The following is a 17,569-nucleotide window of genomic DNA, read 5'->3' as shown; positions in this document are numbered from 1 at the left end:
GTTTACATTGATAGTACAAGACCAACACTCCACCTACTGAGCTACCCCGTCTGCACACAATAGACATAAAATATATCAGAGATTTAAGTAAAAAAGCTACAACGTCCAAGGTACTAAACATGATATATTCTATGGGGTCTCATAAGCAAGTCATTAGAATACTTTACTACAAAAGTTGTAAAATATATGCTTTCAAAATTTAAGAAAACAAAGAGAAAATAGAGCTATCTATTGGGTTTCACTAACAAGTACATTGGAAGACTTGACTACTGTAGTTAAAAGATATGCATTACATGGTATTGAGCCACAAACCACAATGCAGACTAGTAAAATAAAAACAAACTTACATGGGATTCGAACCTATGTGAAGCACACATTGATAGTGCAAGATCAACACTCTACCCACTGAGCTACCCAGTCTGAACACAAATGGTACAAAATATATCAGAAATTTAAGTAAATAAGCTACAATGTCCAAGGTACTAAACATGATATATGGGGTGTCATAAGCAAGTCATTAGAATACTTTACTACAAAAGTTGTAAAAGATATGCATTAAAATTTTGAGGAAACAAAGAGAAAATAAAGCTATCTATTGGGTTTCACTAACAAGTACATTGGAAGACTTGACTACTGTTGTTAAAAGACATGCATTACATGGTATTAAGCCACAAACCACAATGCAGACTAGTAAAATAAAAACAAACTTACATGGGATACAAACCTATGTGAGGTTTACATTGATAGTGCAAGACCAGCACTCTACAAACTGAGCTACATCGTCTGCACACGAAAGAATTAAAATATATCAGATATTTAAGTAAATAAGCTACAATGTCCAAGGTACTAAACATGATATATTCTATGGGGTGTCATAAGCAAGTCATTAGAATACTTTATTACAAAAGTTGTAAAAGATATGCATTCAAAATTTGAGGAAACAAAGAGAAGATAAAGCTATCTATTGGGTTTCACTAACAAGTATATTGGAAGACTTGACTACTGTTGTTTAAAGACATATGCATTAAATGGTATTGAGCCACAAACCACAATGCAGACTAGTAAAATAAAAACAAACTTACATGGGATTTAAACCTATGTGAGTTTTAAATTGATAGTGCAAGAATAACACTCTACCATAGGGGTGGGCAAAATACGGCCCGCGGGCCGGATGCGGCCCGCAAACCGATCCTGCCCGGCCCACTGCCTCCCACCAGCGAGCAATGACAAGCGGCCCGACCGGCTGAGCTGCTTGTCATTGCTCTGCACTGCAGTACCTCCAAGCTGCCGGCGGCGCCTCTCTCCCCTGCTGCTGCTGCTGCGTTGTAGCAGCCTCCTCCAGAGTCCCCAGTGACAACGGCTGTGTTCAGATGAAAAGGGGGCGGGGCTACACGGGACCTCAGGGGGCGGAGCTACACTGGACAAGAGCCAGACTGCTACAGATCCATCCTTCCTGCCACTGCCAGCCAGATCAGTAAGTTAATGGGAAAAGTGAGAGAAAGAAAGTGTGTGTGTGTGTGTGTGTGTGTGTATGTGTGTGTGTGTGTGTGTCTGATAGTGTGCGTATATTTGTGTGTGCGGGCAGTGGCGTCAGACTGTTTTAGGTTTGGGGGAGAGATCTTTAGCTCTCGCTGTACCAACCCCTCCTGTGTTCTGTCACTGTGTCACCCCCCCCCCGTGTTCTGTCACTGTGTCACCCCCGTGTTCTGTCACTGTGTCACCCCCCCGTGTTCTGTCACCGTGTCACCCCCACCGTGTTCTGTCACCGTGTCACCCCCCCGTGTTCTGTCACCGTGTCACCCCCACCGTGTTCTGTCACGTGTCACCCCCACCGTGTTCTGCCACGTGTCACCCACACTGTGTTCTGTCACTGTGTCACACCCCCCGTGTTCTGTCACCGTGTCACACATCCGTGTTCTGTCACTGTCACCCCCCCTCCCCGTGTTCTGTCACCGTGTCACCCCCACCGTGTTCTGTCACTGTCACCCCCCCTCCCCGTGTTCTTTCACTGTGTCACACCCCCGTGTTCTGTCACCGTGTCACACATCCGTGTTCTGTCACTGTCACCGCCCCTCCCAGTGTTGTTACTGTGTCACACCCCCGGTGTTCTGTCACCGTGTCACCCTCACCGTGTTCTGTCACTGTGTCACACACCCGTGTTCTGTCACTGTCACCCCCCCTCCCCGTGTTCTGTCACCGTGTCACACCCCCCGTGTTTTGTCACCGTGTCACCCCCACCGTGTCCTGTTACCGTGTCACCCCCACCGTGTTCTGTCACCGTGTCACCCCCACCGTGTTCTGTCACCGGGTCACACCCACCGTGTTCTGTCACTGTGTCACACACCCGTGTTCTGTCACTGTCACCCCCCCTCCCCGTGTTCTGTCACCGTGTCACACCCCCCGTATTCTGTCACCGTGTCACCCCCACCGTGTTCTGTCACTGTGTCACCCCCCCTTGTTCTGTCACCGTGTCACCCCCACCATGTTCTGTCACCGTGTCACACCCCCCGTGTTCTGTCACCGTGTCACACCCCCCGTGTTCTGTCACCGTGTCACCCCCACCGTGTTCTGTCACCGTGTCACACCCCCCGTGTTCTGTCACCGTGTCACCCCCACCGTGTTCTGTCACCGTGTCACCCCCACCGTGTTCTTTCACCGTGTCACACCTTTCCCCAGGGGCCATAAGACACTGGATAATTTGCTTGCTGCACAATAATTATCCTAAATAAAATGTTAATGTGTAAAAAGGCTCTCTACCTGCCGTAATGTGTGTAAAAGGGGCTTTACCTGGTGTAATGTGTGTAAGTGGCGCTGTGTGGCGCAATTTGAATAATGGAGACTATTGTGCAGACTAATATGAATCTGTATTATTTTTTGCCCACACCCCTTCCACATGAAGCCACGTCCCTATATTTTTGGCAAGTGGGGGGAGCTGCTATTTTGTATGTGGCCCTCGGATACTGACAGGAAATGTCAAGTGGCCCCTCAGCTGAAATAATTGCCCACCCCTGCTCTACCAACTAAGCTACCCCGTCTGCACACAAATGGCACAAAATTTATCAGAGATTTAAGTAAATAAGCTACAATTTCCAAGGTACTAAACATGATATATTCTATGGGGTGTCATAAGCAAGTCATTAGAATACTTTACTACAAAAGTTGTAAAAGTATGCATAAAAAATTTGAGGAAACAGAGAAAATAAAGCTATCTATTGGGTTTCACTAACAAGTACATTGGAAGACTTGACTACTGTTGTTAAAAGACATATGCATTACATGGTATTGAGCCACAAACCACAATGCAGACTAGTAAAATAAAAACAAACTTACAAGGGATACAAACCTATGTGAAGTTTACATTGATAGTGCAAGACCAACACTCTACCTACTGAGCTACCACGTCTGCACACAAAAGACATAAAATATATCAGAGATTTAAGTAAATAATCTACACTGTCCAAGGTACTAAACATGATATATTATATGGGGTGTCATAAGCAAGTCATTAGAATACTTTACTACAAAAGTTGTAAAATATATGTATTCAAAAATTGAGGAAACAAAGAGAAAATAAAGCTATCTATTGGGTTTCACTAACTAGTACATTGGAAGACTTGACTACTGTTGTTAAAAGACATATGCATTACATGGTATAGAGCCACAAATCACAATGCAGACTAGTAAAATAAAAACAAACTTTGAAGGGATTCAAACCTACGTGAGGTTCTCATTGATAGTGCAAGACCAACACTCTACCTACTGTGCTACCCCGTCTGCACACAAAAGACATTAAATATATCAGAGATTTAATTAAATAAGCTACAATGTCCAAGGTACTAAACATGATATATTCTCTGGGGTGTCATAAGGAAATCATTAGATTACTTTATTACAAAAGTTGTAAAAGATATGCATTCCAAATTTGAGGAAACAAAGAGAAAATAAAGCTATCTATTGGGTTTCACTAACAAGTACATTGGAAGACTTGACTACTGTTGTTAAAAGACATATGCATTAAATCGTATTGAGCCATAAACCACAATGCAGACTAGTAAAATAGAAACAAACTTACATGAGATTCGAACCTATGTGAGGTGTACATTGATAGTACAATACCAACACTCTAAAAACTGAGCTACCCAGTCTGAACACAAATAGCACAAAATGTATCAGAGATTTAAGCAAATAATCTACAATGTCCAAGGTACTAAACATGATATATTATATGGGGTGTCATAAGCAAGTCATTAGAATACTTTACTACAAAAGTTGTAAAATATATGCATTCAAAATTTGAGGAAACAAAGAGAAAATAGAGTTATCTATTGGGTTTCACTAACAAGTACATTGGAAGACTTGACTACTGTTGTTAAAAGACATATGCATTACATGGTATTGAGCCACAAACCACAATGCAGACTAGTAAAATAAAAACAAACTTACATGGGATACAAACCTATGTGAGGTGTACATTGATAGTGCAAGACCAACACTCTACCTACTGAGCTACCCCGTCTGCACACAAAAGACATAAAATATATCAGAGATTTAAGTAAATAATCTACACTGTCCAAGGTACTAAACATGATATATTATATGGGGTGTCATAAGCAAGTCATTAGAATACTTTACTACAAAAGTTGTAAAATATATGCATTCAAAATTTGAGGAAACAAAGAGAAAATAGAGCTATCTATTGGGTTTCACTAACAAGTACATTGGAAGACTTGACTACTGTTGTTAAAAGACATATGCATTACATGGTATAGAGCCACAAATCACAATGCAGACTAGTAAAATAAAAACAAACTTTGAAGGGATTCAAACCTACGTGAGGTTCTCATTGATAGTGCAAAACCAACACTCTACCAACTGAGCTACCCAGTCTGAACATGAATAGCACAAAATATATCAGAGATTTAAGTAAATAAGCTACAATGTCCAAGGTACTAAACATGATATATTCTATGGGGTGTCATAAGCAAGTCATTAGAACACTTTACTACAAAAGTTGTAAAAGATGTGCATTAAAAATTTGAGGAAACAAAGAGAAAATAAAGCTATCTATTTGGTTTCACTAACAAGTACATTGGAAGACTTGACTACTGTTGTTAAAAGATATACATTACATGGTATTGAGCCACAAACCACAATGCAGACTAGTAAAATAAAAACAAACTTACATGGGATTCGAACCTATGTGAGGTGTACATTAATAGTGCAAGACCAACCCTCTACCAACTGAGCTACCCCGTCTGCACACAAAAGGTATAAAATATATCAGAGATTTAAGTAAAAAAGCTACAACGTCCAAGGTACTAAACATGATATATTCTATGGGGTCTCATAAGCAAGTAATTAGAATACTTTACTACAAAAGTTGTAAAATATATGCATTCAAAATTTGAGGAAACAAAGAGAAAATAGAGCTATCTATTGGGTTTCACTAACAAGTACATTGGAAGACTTGACTACTGTAGTTAAAAGATATGCATTACATGGTATTGAGCCACAAACCACAATGCCGACTAGTAAAATAAAAAAAAACTTACTTGGGATTCAAACCTATGTGAAGCGCACATTGATAGTGCATGACCTACACTTTACCAACTGAGCTACCCAGTCTGAACACGAATGGTACAAAATATATCAGGAATTTAAGTAAATAAGCTACAATGTCCAAGGTACTAAACATGATATATTCTACGGGGTGTCATAAGCAAGTCATTAGAATACTTTACTACAAAAGTTGTAAAAGATATGCATTCAAAAATTGAGGAAACAAAGAGAAAATAAAGCTATCTATTGGGTTTCACTAACAAGTACATTGGAAGACTTGACTACTGTTGTTAAAAGACATATGCATTAAATCGTATTGAGCCATAAACCACAATGCAGACTAGTAAAATAGAAACAAACTTACATGAGATTCGAACCTATGTGAGGTGTACATTGATAGTACAATACCAACACTCTAAAAACTGAGCTACCCAGTCTGAACACAAATAGCACAAAATGTATCAGAGATTTAAGCAAATAATCTACAATGTCCAAGGTACTAAACATGATATATTATATGGGGTGTCATAAGCAAGTCATTAGAATACTTTACTACAAAAGTTGTAAAAGATATGCATTCAAAAATTGAGGAAACAAAGAGAAAATAAAGCTATCTATTGGGTTTCACTAACTAGTACATTGGAAGACTTGACTACTGTTGTTAAAAGACATATGCATTACATGGTATAGAGCCACAAATCACAATGCAGACTAGTAAAATAAATCAAACTTTGATGGGATTCAAACCTACGTGAGGTTCTCATTGATAGTGCAAGACCAACACTCTACCAACTGAGCTACCCAGTCTGAACATGAATTGCACAAAATATATCAGAGATTTAAGTAAATAAGCTACAATGTCCAAGGTACTTTTCATGATATATTCTATGGGGTGTCATAAGCAAGTCATTAGAACACTTTACTACAAAAGTTGTAAAAGATGTGCATTAAAAATTTGAGGAAACAAAGAGAAAATAGAGCTATCTATTGGGTTTCACTAACAAGTACATTGGAAGACTTGACTACTGTTGTTAAAAGATATGCATTACATGGTATTGAGCCACAAACCATAATGCAGACTAGTAAAATAAAAACAAACTTACTGGGGATTCAAACCTATGTGAAGCGCACATTGATAGTGCATGACCTACACTTTACCAACTGAGCTACCCAGTCTGAACACAAATGGCCGAAAATTTATCATAGATTTAAGTAAATAAGCTACAATTTCCAAGGTACTAAACATGATATATTCTATGGGGTGTCATAAGCAAGTCATTAGAATACTTTACTACAAAATTTGTAAAAGATATGCATTCCAAATTTGAGGAAACAAAGAGAAAATAAAGCTATCTATTGGGTTTCACTAACAAGTACATTGGAAGACTTGACTACTGTTGTTAAAAGACATATGCATTAAATGGTATTGAGCCATAAACCACAATGCAGACTAGTAAAATAGAAATAAACTTACATGAGATTCAAACCTATGTGAGGTGTATATTGATAGTACAATACCAACACTCTACAAACTGAGCTACCCAGTCAGAACACAAATAGCACAAAATGTATCAGAGATTTAAGTAAATAAGCTACAATTTCCAAGGTACTAAACATGATATATTCTATGGGGTGTCATAAGCAAGTCATTAGAATACTTTACTACAAAAGTTGTAAAAGTATGCATAAAAAATTTGAGGAAACACAGAGAAAATAAAGCTATCTATTGGGTTTCACTAACAAGTACATTGGAAGACTTGACTACTGTTGTTAAAAGACATATGCATTACATGGTATAGAGCCACAAATCACAATGCAGACTAGTAAAATAAAAACAAACTTTGATGGGATTCAAACCTACGAGAGGTTCTCATTGATAGTGCAAGACAAACCCTCTACCAACTGAGCTACCCAGTCTGAACACAAACTGTACAAAATATATCAGAGATTTAAGTAAATAAGCTACAATTTCCAAGGTACTTTTCATGATATATTCTATGGGGTGTCATAAGCAAGTCATTAGAATACTTTACTACAAAAGTTGTAAAAGATATGCATTAAAAATTTGAGGAAACAAAGAGAAAATAAAGCTATCTATTGGGTTTCACTAACAAGTATATTGGAAAACTTGACTACTGTTGTTAAAAGACATGCATTAAATGGTATAGAGCCACAAACCTCAATGCAGACTAGTAAAATAAAAACAAACTTACATGGGATTTAAACCTATGTGAGGTTTAAATTGATAGTGCAAGAATAACACTCTACCGACTGAGCTACCCCGTCTGCACACAAATGGCTCAAAATTTATCAGAGATTTAAGTAAATAAGCTACAATTTCCAAGGTACTAAACATGATATATTCTATGGGGTGTCATAAGCAATTCATTAGAATACTTTACTATAAAAGTTGTAAAAGATATGCATAAAAAATTTGAGGAAACACAGAGAAAATAAAGCTATCTATTGGGTTTCACTAACAAGTACATTGGAAGACTTGACTACTGTTGTTAAAAGACATATGCATTACATGGTATTGAGCCACAAACCACAATGCAGACTAGTAAAATAAAAACAAACTTACATGGGATTTAAACCTATGTGAGGTTTAAATTGATAGTGCAAGAATAACACTCTACCGACTGAGCTACCCCATCTGCACACAAATGGCTCCAAATTTATCAGAGATTTAAGTAAATAAGCTACAATTTCCAAGGTACTAAACATGATATATTCTATGGGGTGTCATAAGCAATTCATTAGAATACTTTACTACAAAAGTTGTAAAATATATGCATAAAAAATTTGAGAAAACAGAGAAAATAAAGCTATCTATTGAGTTTCACTAACAAGTACATTGGAAGACTTGACTACTGTTGTTAAAAGACATATGCATTACATGGTATTGAGCCACAAACCACAATGCAGACTAGTAAAATAAAAAAACAAACTTACATGGGATACAAACCTATGTGAGGTGTACATTGATAGTGCAAGACCAACACTCTACCTACTGTGCTACCCCGTCTGCACACAAAAGACATTAAATATATCAGAGATTTAATTAAATAAGCTACAATGTCCAAGGTACTAAACATGATATATTCTCTGGGGTGTCATAAGGAAATCATTAGATTACTTTATTACAAAAGTTGTAAAAGATATGCCTTCCAAATTTGAGGAAACAAAGAGAAAATAAAGCTATCTATTGGGTTTCACTAACAAGTACATTGGAAGACTTGACTACTGTTGTTAAAAGACATATGCATTAAATGGTATTGAGCCACAAACCACAATGCAGACTAGTAAAATAAAAACAAACTTACATGGGATTTAAACCTATGTGAGGTTTAAATTGATAGTGCAAGAATAACACTCTACCGACTGAGCTACCCCGTCTGCACACAAATGGCTCAAAATTTATCAGAGATTTAAGTAAATAAGCTACAATTTCCAAGGTACTAAACATGATATATTCTATGGGGTGTCATAAGCAATTCATTAGAATACTTTACTATAAAAGTTGTAAAAGATATGCATAAAAAATTTGAGGAAACACAGAGAAAATAAAGCTATCTATTGGGTTTCACTAACAAGTACATTGGAAGACTTGACTACTGTTGTTAAAAGACATATGCATTACATGGTATTGAGCCACAAACCACAATGCAGACTAGTAAAATAAAAACAAACTTACATGGGATTTAAACCTATGTGAGGTTTAAATTGATAGTGCAAGAATAACACTCTACCGACTGAGCTACCCCATCTGCACACAAATGGCTCCAAATTTATCAGAGATTTAAGTAAATAAGCTACAATTTCCAAGGTACTAAACATGATATATTCTATGGGGTGTCATAAGCAATTCATTAGAATACTTTACTACAAAAGTTGTAAAATATATGCATAAAAAATTTGAGAAAACACAGAGAAAATAAAGCTATCTATTGAGTTTCACTAACAAGTACATTGGAAGACTTGACTACTGTTGTTAAAAGACATATGCATTACATGGTATTGAGCCACAAACCACAATGCAGACTAGTAAAATAAAAAAACAAACTTACATGGGATACAAACCTATGTGAGGTGTACATTGATAGTGCAAGACCAACACTCTACCTACTGTGCTACCCCGTCTGCACACAAAAGACATTAAATATATCAGAGATTTAATTAAATAAGCTACAATGTCCAAGGTACTAAACATGATATATTCTCTGGGGTGTCATAAGGAAATCATTAGATTACTTTATTACAAAAGTTGTAAAAGATATGCATTCCAAATTTGAGGAAACAAAGAGAAAATAAAGCTATCTATTGGGTTTCACTAACAAGTACATTGGAAGACCTGACTACTGTTGTTAAAAGACATATGCATTAAATGGTATTGAGCCATAAACCACAATGCAGACTAGTAAAATAGAAACAAACTTACATGAGATTCGAACCTATGTGAGGTGTACATTGATAGTACAATACCAACACTCTACAAACTGAGCTACCCAGTCTGAACACAAATAGCACAAAATGTATCAGAGATTTAAGTAAATAATCTACAATGTCCAAGGTACTAAACATGATATATTATATGGGGTGTCATAAGCAAGTCATTAGAATACTTTACTACAAAAGTTGTAAAAGATATGTATTCAAAAATTGAGGAAACAAAGAGAAAATAAAGCTATCTATTGGGTTTCACTAACTAGTACATTGGAAGACTTGATTACTGTTGTTAAAAGACATATGCATTACATGGTATAGAGCCACAAATCACAATGCAGACTAGTAAAATAAATCAAACTTTGATGGGATTCAAACCTACGTGAGGTTCTCATTGATAGTGCAAGACCAACACTCTACCAACTGAGCTACCCAGTCTGAACATGAATGGCACAAAATATATCAGAGATTTAAGTAAATAAGCTACAATGTCCAAGGTACTTTTCATGATATATTCTATGGGGTGTCATAAGCAAGTCATTAGAACACTTTACTACAAAAGTTGTAAAAGATGTGCATTAAAAATTTGAGGAAACAAAGAGAAAATAAAGCTATCTATTTGGTTTCACTAACAAGTACATTGGAAGACTAGACTACTTTTGTTAAAAGATATGCATTACATGGTATTGAGCCACAAACCACAATGCAGACTAGTAAAATAAAAACAAACTTACATGGGATTCGAACCTATGTGAGGTGTACACTGATAGTGCAAGACCAACCCTCTACCAACTGAGCTACCCTGTCTGCACACCAAAGACATAAAATATATCAGAGATTTAAGTAAAAAAGCTACAACGTCCAAGGTACTAAACATGATATATTCTATGGGGTCTCATAAGCAAGTCATTAGAATACTTTACTACAAAAGTTGTAAAAGATATGCATTCAAAATTTGAGGAAACAAAGAGAAAATAGAGCTATCTATTGGGTTTCACTAACAAGTACATTGGAAGACTTGACTACTGTAGTTAAAAGATATGCATTACATGGTATTGAGCCACAAACCACAATGCAGACTGGTAAAATAAAAACAAACTTACTGGGGATTCAAACCTATGTGAAGCGCACATTGATAGTGCATGACCTACACTTTACCAACTGAGCTACCCAGTCTGCACACAAAAGACATAAAGTATATCAGAGATTTAAGTAAAAAAGCTACAACGTCCAAGGTACTAAACATGATATATTCTATGGGTTCTCATAAGCAAGTCATTAGAATACTTTACTACAAAAGTTGTAAAATATATGCATTCAAAATTTGAGGAAACAAAGAGAAAATAGAGCTATCTATTGGGTTTCACTAACAAGTACATTGGAAGACTTGACTACTGTAGTTAAAAGATATGCATTACATGGTATTGAGCCACAAACCACAATGCAGACTAGTAAAATAGAAATAAACTTACATGGGATTTGAACCTATGTGAGGCGCACATTGATAGTGCATGACCTACACTTTACCAACTGAGCTACCTAGTCTGAACACAAATGGCAGAAAATTTATCATAGATTTAAGTAAATAAGCTACAATTTCCAAGGTACTAAACATGATATATTCTATGGGGTGTCATAAGCAAGTCATTAGAATACTTTACTACAAAATTTGTAAAAGATATGCATTCCAAATTTGAGGAAACAAAGAGAAAATAAAGCTATCTATTGGGTTTCACTAACAAGTACATTGGAAGACTTGACTACTGTTGTTAAAAGACATATGCATTAAATGGTATTGAGCCATAAACCACAATGCAGACTAGTAAAATAGAAATAAACTTACATGAGATTCAAACCTATGTGAGGTGTATATTGATAGTACAATACCAACACTCTACAAACTGAGCTACCCAGTCAGAACACAAATAGCACAAAATGTATCAGAGATTTAAGTAAATAAGCTACAATTTCCAAGGTACTAAACATGATATATTCTATGGGGTGTCATAAGCAAGTCATTAGAATACTTTACTACAAAAGTTGTAAAAGTATGCATAAAAAATTTGAGGAAACACAGAGAAAATAAAGCTATCTATTGGGTTTCACTAACAAGTACATTGGAAGACTTGACTACTGTTGTTAAAAGACATATGCATTACATGGTATAGAGCCACAAATCACAATGCAGACTAGTAAAATAAAAACAAACTTTAATGGGATTCAAACCTACGAGAGGTTCTCATTGATAGTGCAAGACCAACACTCTACCAACTGAGCTACCCAGTCTGAACACAAATTGTACAAAATATATCAGAGATTTAAGTAAATAAGCTACAATTTCCAAGGTACTTTTCATGATATATTCTATGGGGTGTCATAAGCAAGTCATTAGAATACTTTACTACAAAAGTTGTAAAAGATATGCATTAAAAATTTGAGGAAACAAAGAGAAAATAAAGCTATCTATTGGGTTTCACTAACAAGTATATTGGAAAACTTGACTACTGTTGTTAAAAGACATATGCATTAAATGGTATAGAGCCACAAACCTCAATGCAGACTAGTAAAATAAAAACAAACTTACATGGGATTTAAACCTATGTGAGGTTTAAATTGATAGTGCAAGAATAACACTCTACCGACTGAGCTACCCCGTCTGCACACAAATGGCTCAAAATTTATCAGAGATTTAAGTAAATAAGCTACAATTTCCAAGGTACTAAACATGATATATTCTATGGGGTGTCATAAGCAATTCATTAGAATACTTTACTATAAAAGTTGTAAAAGATATGCATAAAAAATTTGAGGAAACACAGAGAAAATAAAGCTATCTATTGGGTTTCACTAACAAGTACATTGGAAGACTTGACTACTGTTGTTAAAAGACATATGCATTACATGGTATTGAGCCACAAACCACAATGCAGACTAGTAAAATAAAAACAAACTTACATGGGATTTAAACCTATGTGAGGTTTAAATTGATAGTGCAAGAATAACACTCTACCGACTGAGCTACCCCATCTGCACACAAATGGCTCCAAATTTATCAGAGATTTAAGTAAATAAGCTACAATTTCCAAGGTACTAAACATGATATATTCTATGGGGTGTCATAAGCAATTCATTAGAATACTTTACTACAAAAGTTGTAAAATATATGCATAAAAAATTTGAGAAAACAGAGAAAATAAAGCTATCTATTGAGTTTCACTAACAAGTACATTGGAAGACTTGACTACTGTTGTTAAAAGACATATGCATTACATGGTATTGAGCCACAAACCACAATGCAGACTAGTAAAATAAAAAAACAAACTTACATGGGATACAAACCTATGTGAGGTGTACATTGATAGTGCAAGACCAACACTCTACCTACTGTGCTACCCCGTCTGCACACAAAAGACATTAAATATATCAGAGATTTAATTAAATAAGCTACAATGTCCAAGGTACTAAACATGATATATTCTCTTGGGTGTCATAAGGAAATCATTAGATTACTTTATTACAAAAGTTGTAAAAGATATGCCTTCCAAATTTGAGGAAACAAAGAGAAAATAAAGCTATCTATTGGGTTTCACTAACAAGTACATTGGAAGACTTGACTACTGTTGTTAAAAGACATATGCATTAAATGGTATTGAGCCACAAACCACAATGCAGACTAGTAAAATAAAAACAAACTTACATGGGATTTAAACCTATGTGAGGTTTAAATTGATAGTGCAAGAATAACACTCTACCGACTGAGCTACCCCGTCTGCACACAAATGGCTCAAAATTTATCAGAGATTTAAGTAAATAAGCTACAATTTCCAAGGTACTAAACATGATATATTCTATGGGGTGTCATAAGCAATTCATTAGAATACTTTACTATAAAAGTTGTAAAAGATATGCATAAAAAATTTGAGGAAACACAGAGAAAATAAAGCTATCTATTGGGTTTCACTAACAAGTACATTGGAAGACTTGACTACTGTTGTTAAAAGACATATGCATTACATGGTATTGAGCCACAAACCACAATGCAGACTAGTAAAATAAAAACAAACTTACATGGGATTTAAACCTATGTGAGGTTTAAATTGATAGTGCAAGAATAACACTCTACCGACTGAGCTACCCCATCTGCACACAAATGGCTCCAAATTTATCAGAGATTTAAGTAAATAAGCTACAATTTCCAAGGTACTAAACATGATATATTCTATGGGGTGTCATAAGCAATTCATTAGAATACTTTACTACAAAAGTTGTAAAATATATGCATAAAAAATTTGAGAAAACACAGAGAAAATAAAGCTATCTATTGAGTTTCACTAACAAGTACATTGGAAGACTTGACTACTGTTGTTAAAAGACATATGCATTACATGGTATTGAGCCACAAACCACAATGCAGACTAGTAAAATAAAAAAACAAACTTACATGGGATACAAACCTATGTGAGGTGTACATTGATAGTGCAAGACCAACACTCTACCTACTGTGCTACCCCGTCTGCACACAAAAGACATTAAATATATCAGAGATTTAATTAAATAAGCTACAATGTCCAAGGTACTAAACATGATATATTCTCTGGGGTGTCATAAGGAAATCATTAGATTACTTTATTACAAAAGTTGTAAAAGATATGCATTCCAAATTTGAGGAAACAAAGAGAAAATAAAGCTATCTATTGGGTTTCACTAACAAGTACATTGGAAGACCTGACTACTGTTGTTAAAAGACATATGCATTAAATGGTATTGAGCCATAAACCACAATGCAGACTAGTAAAATAGAAACAAACTTACATGAGATTCGAACCTATGTGAGGTGTACATTGATAGTACAATACCAACACTCTACAAACTGAGCTACCCAGTCTGAACACAAATAGCACAAAATGTATCAGAGATTTAAGTAAATAATCTACAATGTCCAAGGTACTAAACATGATATATTATATGGGGTGTCATAAGCAAGTCATTAGAATACTTTACTACAAAAGTTGTAAAAGATATGTATTCAAAAATTGAGGAAACAAAGAGAAAATAAAGCTATCTATTGGGTTTCACTAACTAGTACATTGGAAGACTTGATTACTGTTGTTAAAAGACATATGCATTACATGGTATAGAGCCACAAATCACAATGCAGACTAGTAAAATAAATCAAACTTTGATGGGATTCAAACCTACGTGAGGTTCTCATTGATAGTGCAAGACCAACACTCTACCAACTGAGCTACCCAGTCTGAACATGAATGGCACAAAATATATCAGAGATTTAAGTAAATAAGCTACAATGTCCAAGGTACTTTTCATGATATATTCTATGGGGTGTCATAAGCAAGTCATTAGAACACTTTACTACAAAAGTTGTAAAAGATGTGCATTAAAAATTTGAGGAAACAAAGAGAAAATAAAGCTATCTATTTGGTTTCACTAACAAGTACATTGGAAGACTAGACTACTTTTGTTAAAAGATATGCATTACATGGTATTGAGCCACAAACCACAATGCAGACTAGTAAAATAAAAACAAACTTACATGGGATTCGAACCTATGTGAGGTGTACATTGATAGTGCAAGACCAACCCTCTACCAACTGAGCTACCCTGTCTGCACACCAAAGACATAAAATATATCAGAGATTTAAGTAAAAAAGCTACAACGTCCAAGGTACTAAACATGATATATTCTATGGGGTCTCATAAGCAAGTCATTAGAATACTTTACTACAAAAGTTGTAAAAGATATGCATTCAAAATTTGAGGAAACAAAGAGAAAATAGAGCTATCTATTGGGTTTCACTAACAAGTACATTGGAAGACTTGACTACTGTAGTTAAAAGATATGCATTACATGGTATTGAGCCACAAACCACAATGCAGACTGGTAAAATAAAAACAAACTTACTGGGGATTCAAACCTATGTGAAGCGCACATTGATAGTGCATGACCTACACTTTACCAACTGAGCTACCCAGTCTGCACACAAAAGACATAAAATATATCAGAGATTTAAGTAAAAAAGCTACAACGTCCAAGGTACTAAACATGATATATTCTATGGGTTCTCATAAGCAAGTCATTAGAATACTTTACTACAAAAGTTGTAAAATATATGCATTCAAAATTTGAGGAAACAAAGAGAAAATAGAGCTATCTATTGGGTTTCACTAACAAGTACATTGGAAGACTTGACTACTGTAGTTAAAAGATATGCATTACATGGTATTGAGCCACAAACCACAATGCAGACTAGTAAAATAGAAATAAACTTACATGGGATTTGAACCTATGTGAGGCGCACATTGATAGTGCATGACCTACACTTTACCAACTGAGCTACCTAGTCTGAACACAAATGGCAGAAAATTTATCATAGATTTAAGTAAATAAGCTACAATTTCCAAGGTACTAAACATGATATATTCTATGGGGTGTCATAAGCAAGTCATTAGAATACTTTACTACAAAATTTGTAAAAGATATGCATTCCAAATTTGAGGAAACAAAGAGAAAATAAAGCTATCTATTGGGTTTCACTAACAAGTACATTGGAAGACTTGACTACTGTTGTTAAAAGACATATGCATTAAATGGTATTGAGCCATAAACCACAATGCAGACTAGTAAAATAGAAATAAACTTACATGAGATTCAAACCTATGTGAGGTGTATATTGATAGTACAATACCAACACTCTACAAACTGAGCTACCCAGTCAGAACACAAATAGCACAAAATGTATCAGAGATTTAAGTAAATAAGCTACAATTTCCAAGGTACTAAACATGATATATTCTATGGGGTGTCATAAGCAAGTCATTAGAATACTTTACTACAAAAGTTGTAAAAGTATGCATAAAAAATTTGAGGAAACACAGAGAAAATAAAGCTATCTATTGGGTTTCACTAACAAGTACATTGGAAGACTTGACTACTGTTGTTAAAAGACATATGCATTACATGGTATAGAGCCACAAATCACAATGCAGACTAGTAAAATAAAAACAAACTTTAATGGGATTCAAACCTACGAGAGGTTCTCATTGATAGTGCAAGACCAACACTCTACCAACTGAGCTACCCAGTCTGAACACAAATTGTACAAAATATATCAGAGATTTAAGTAAATAAGCTACAATTTCCAAGGTACTTTTCATGATATATTCTATGGGGTGTCATAAGCAAGTCATTAGAATACTTTACTACAAAAGTCGTAAAAGATATGCATTAAAAATTTGAGGAAACAAAGAGAAAATAAAGCTATCTATTTGGTTTCACTAACAAGTATATTGGAAAACTTGACTACTGTTGTTAAAAGACATATGCATTAAATGGTATAGAGCCACAAACCTCAATGCAGACTAGTAAAATAAAAACAAACTTACATGGGATTTAAACCTATGTGAGGTTTAAATTGATAGTGCAAGAATAACACTCTACCGACTGAGCTACCCCGTCTGCACACAAATGGCTCAAAATTTATCAGAGATTTAAGTAAATAAGCTACAATTTCCAAGGTACTAAACATGATATATTCTATGGGGTGTC

The sequence above is a fragment of the Pseudophryne corroboree genome, chromosome 7, assembly GCF_028390025.1.
Source record: "Pseudophryne corroboree isolate aPseCor3 chromosome 7, aPseCor3.hap2, whole genome shotgun sequence".
Taxonomy (NCBI): Eukaryota; Metazoa; Chordata; class Amphibia; order Anura; family Myobatrachidae; genus Pseudophryne; species Pseudophryne corroboree.
The sequence above is the reverse complement of the archived record's forward strand: the minus strand, read 5'-3'. Positions refer to the sequence as shown.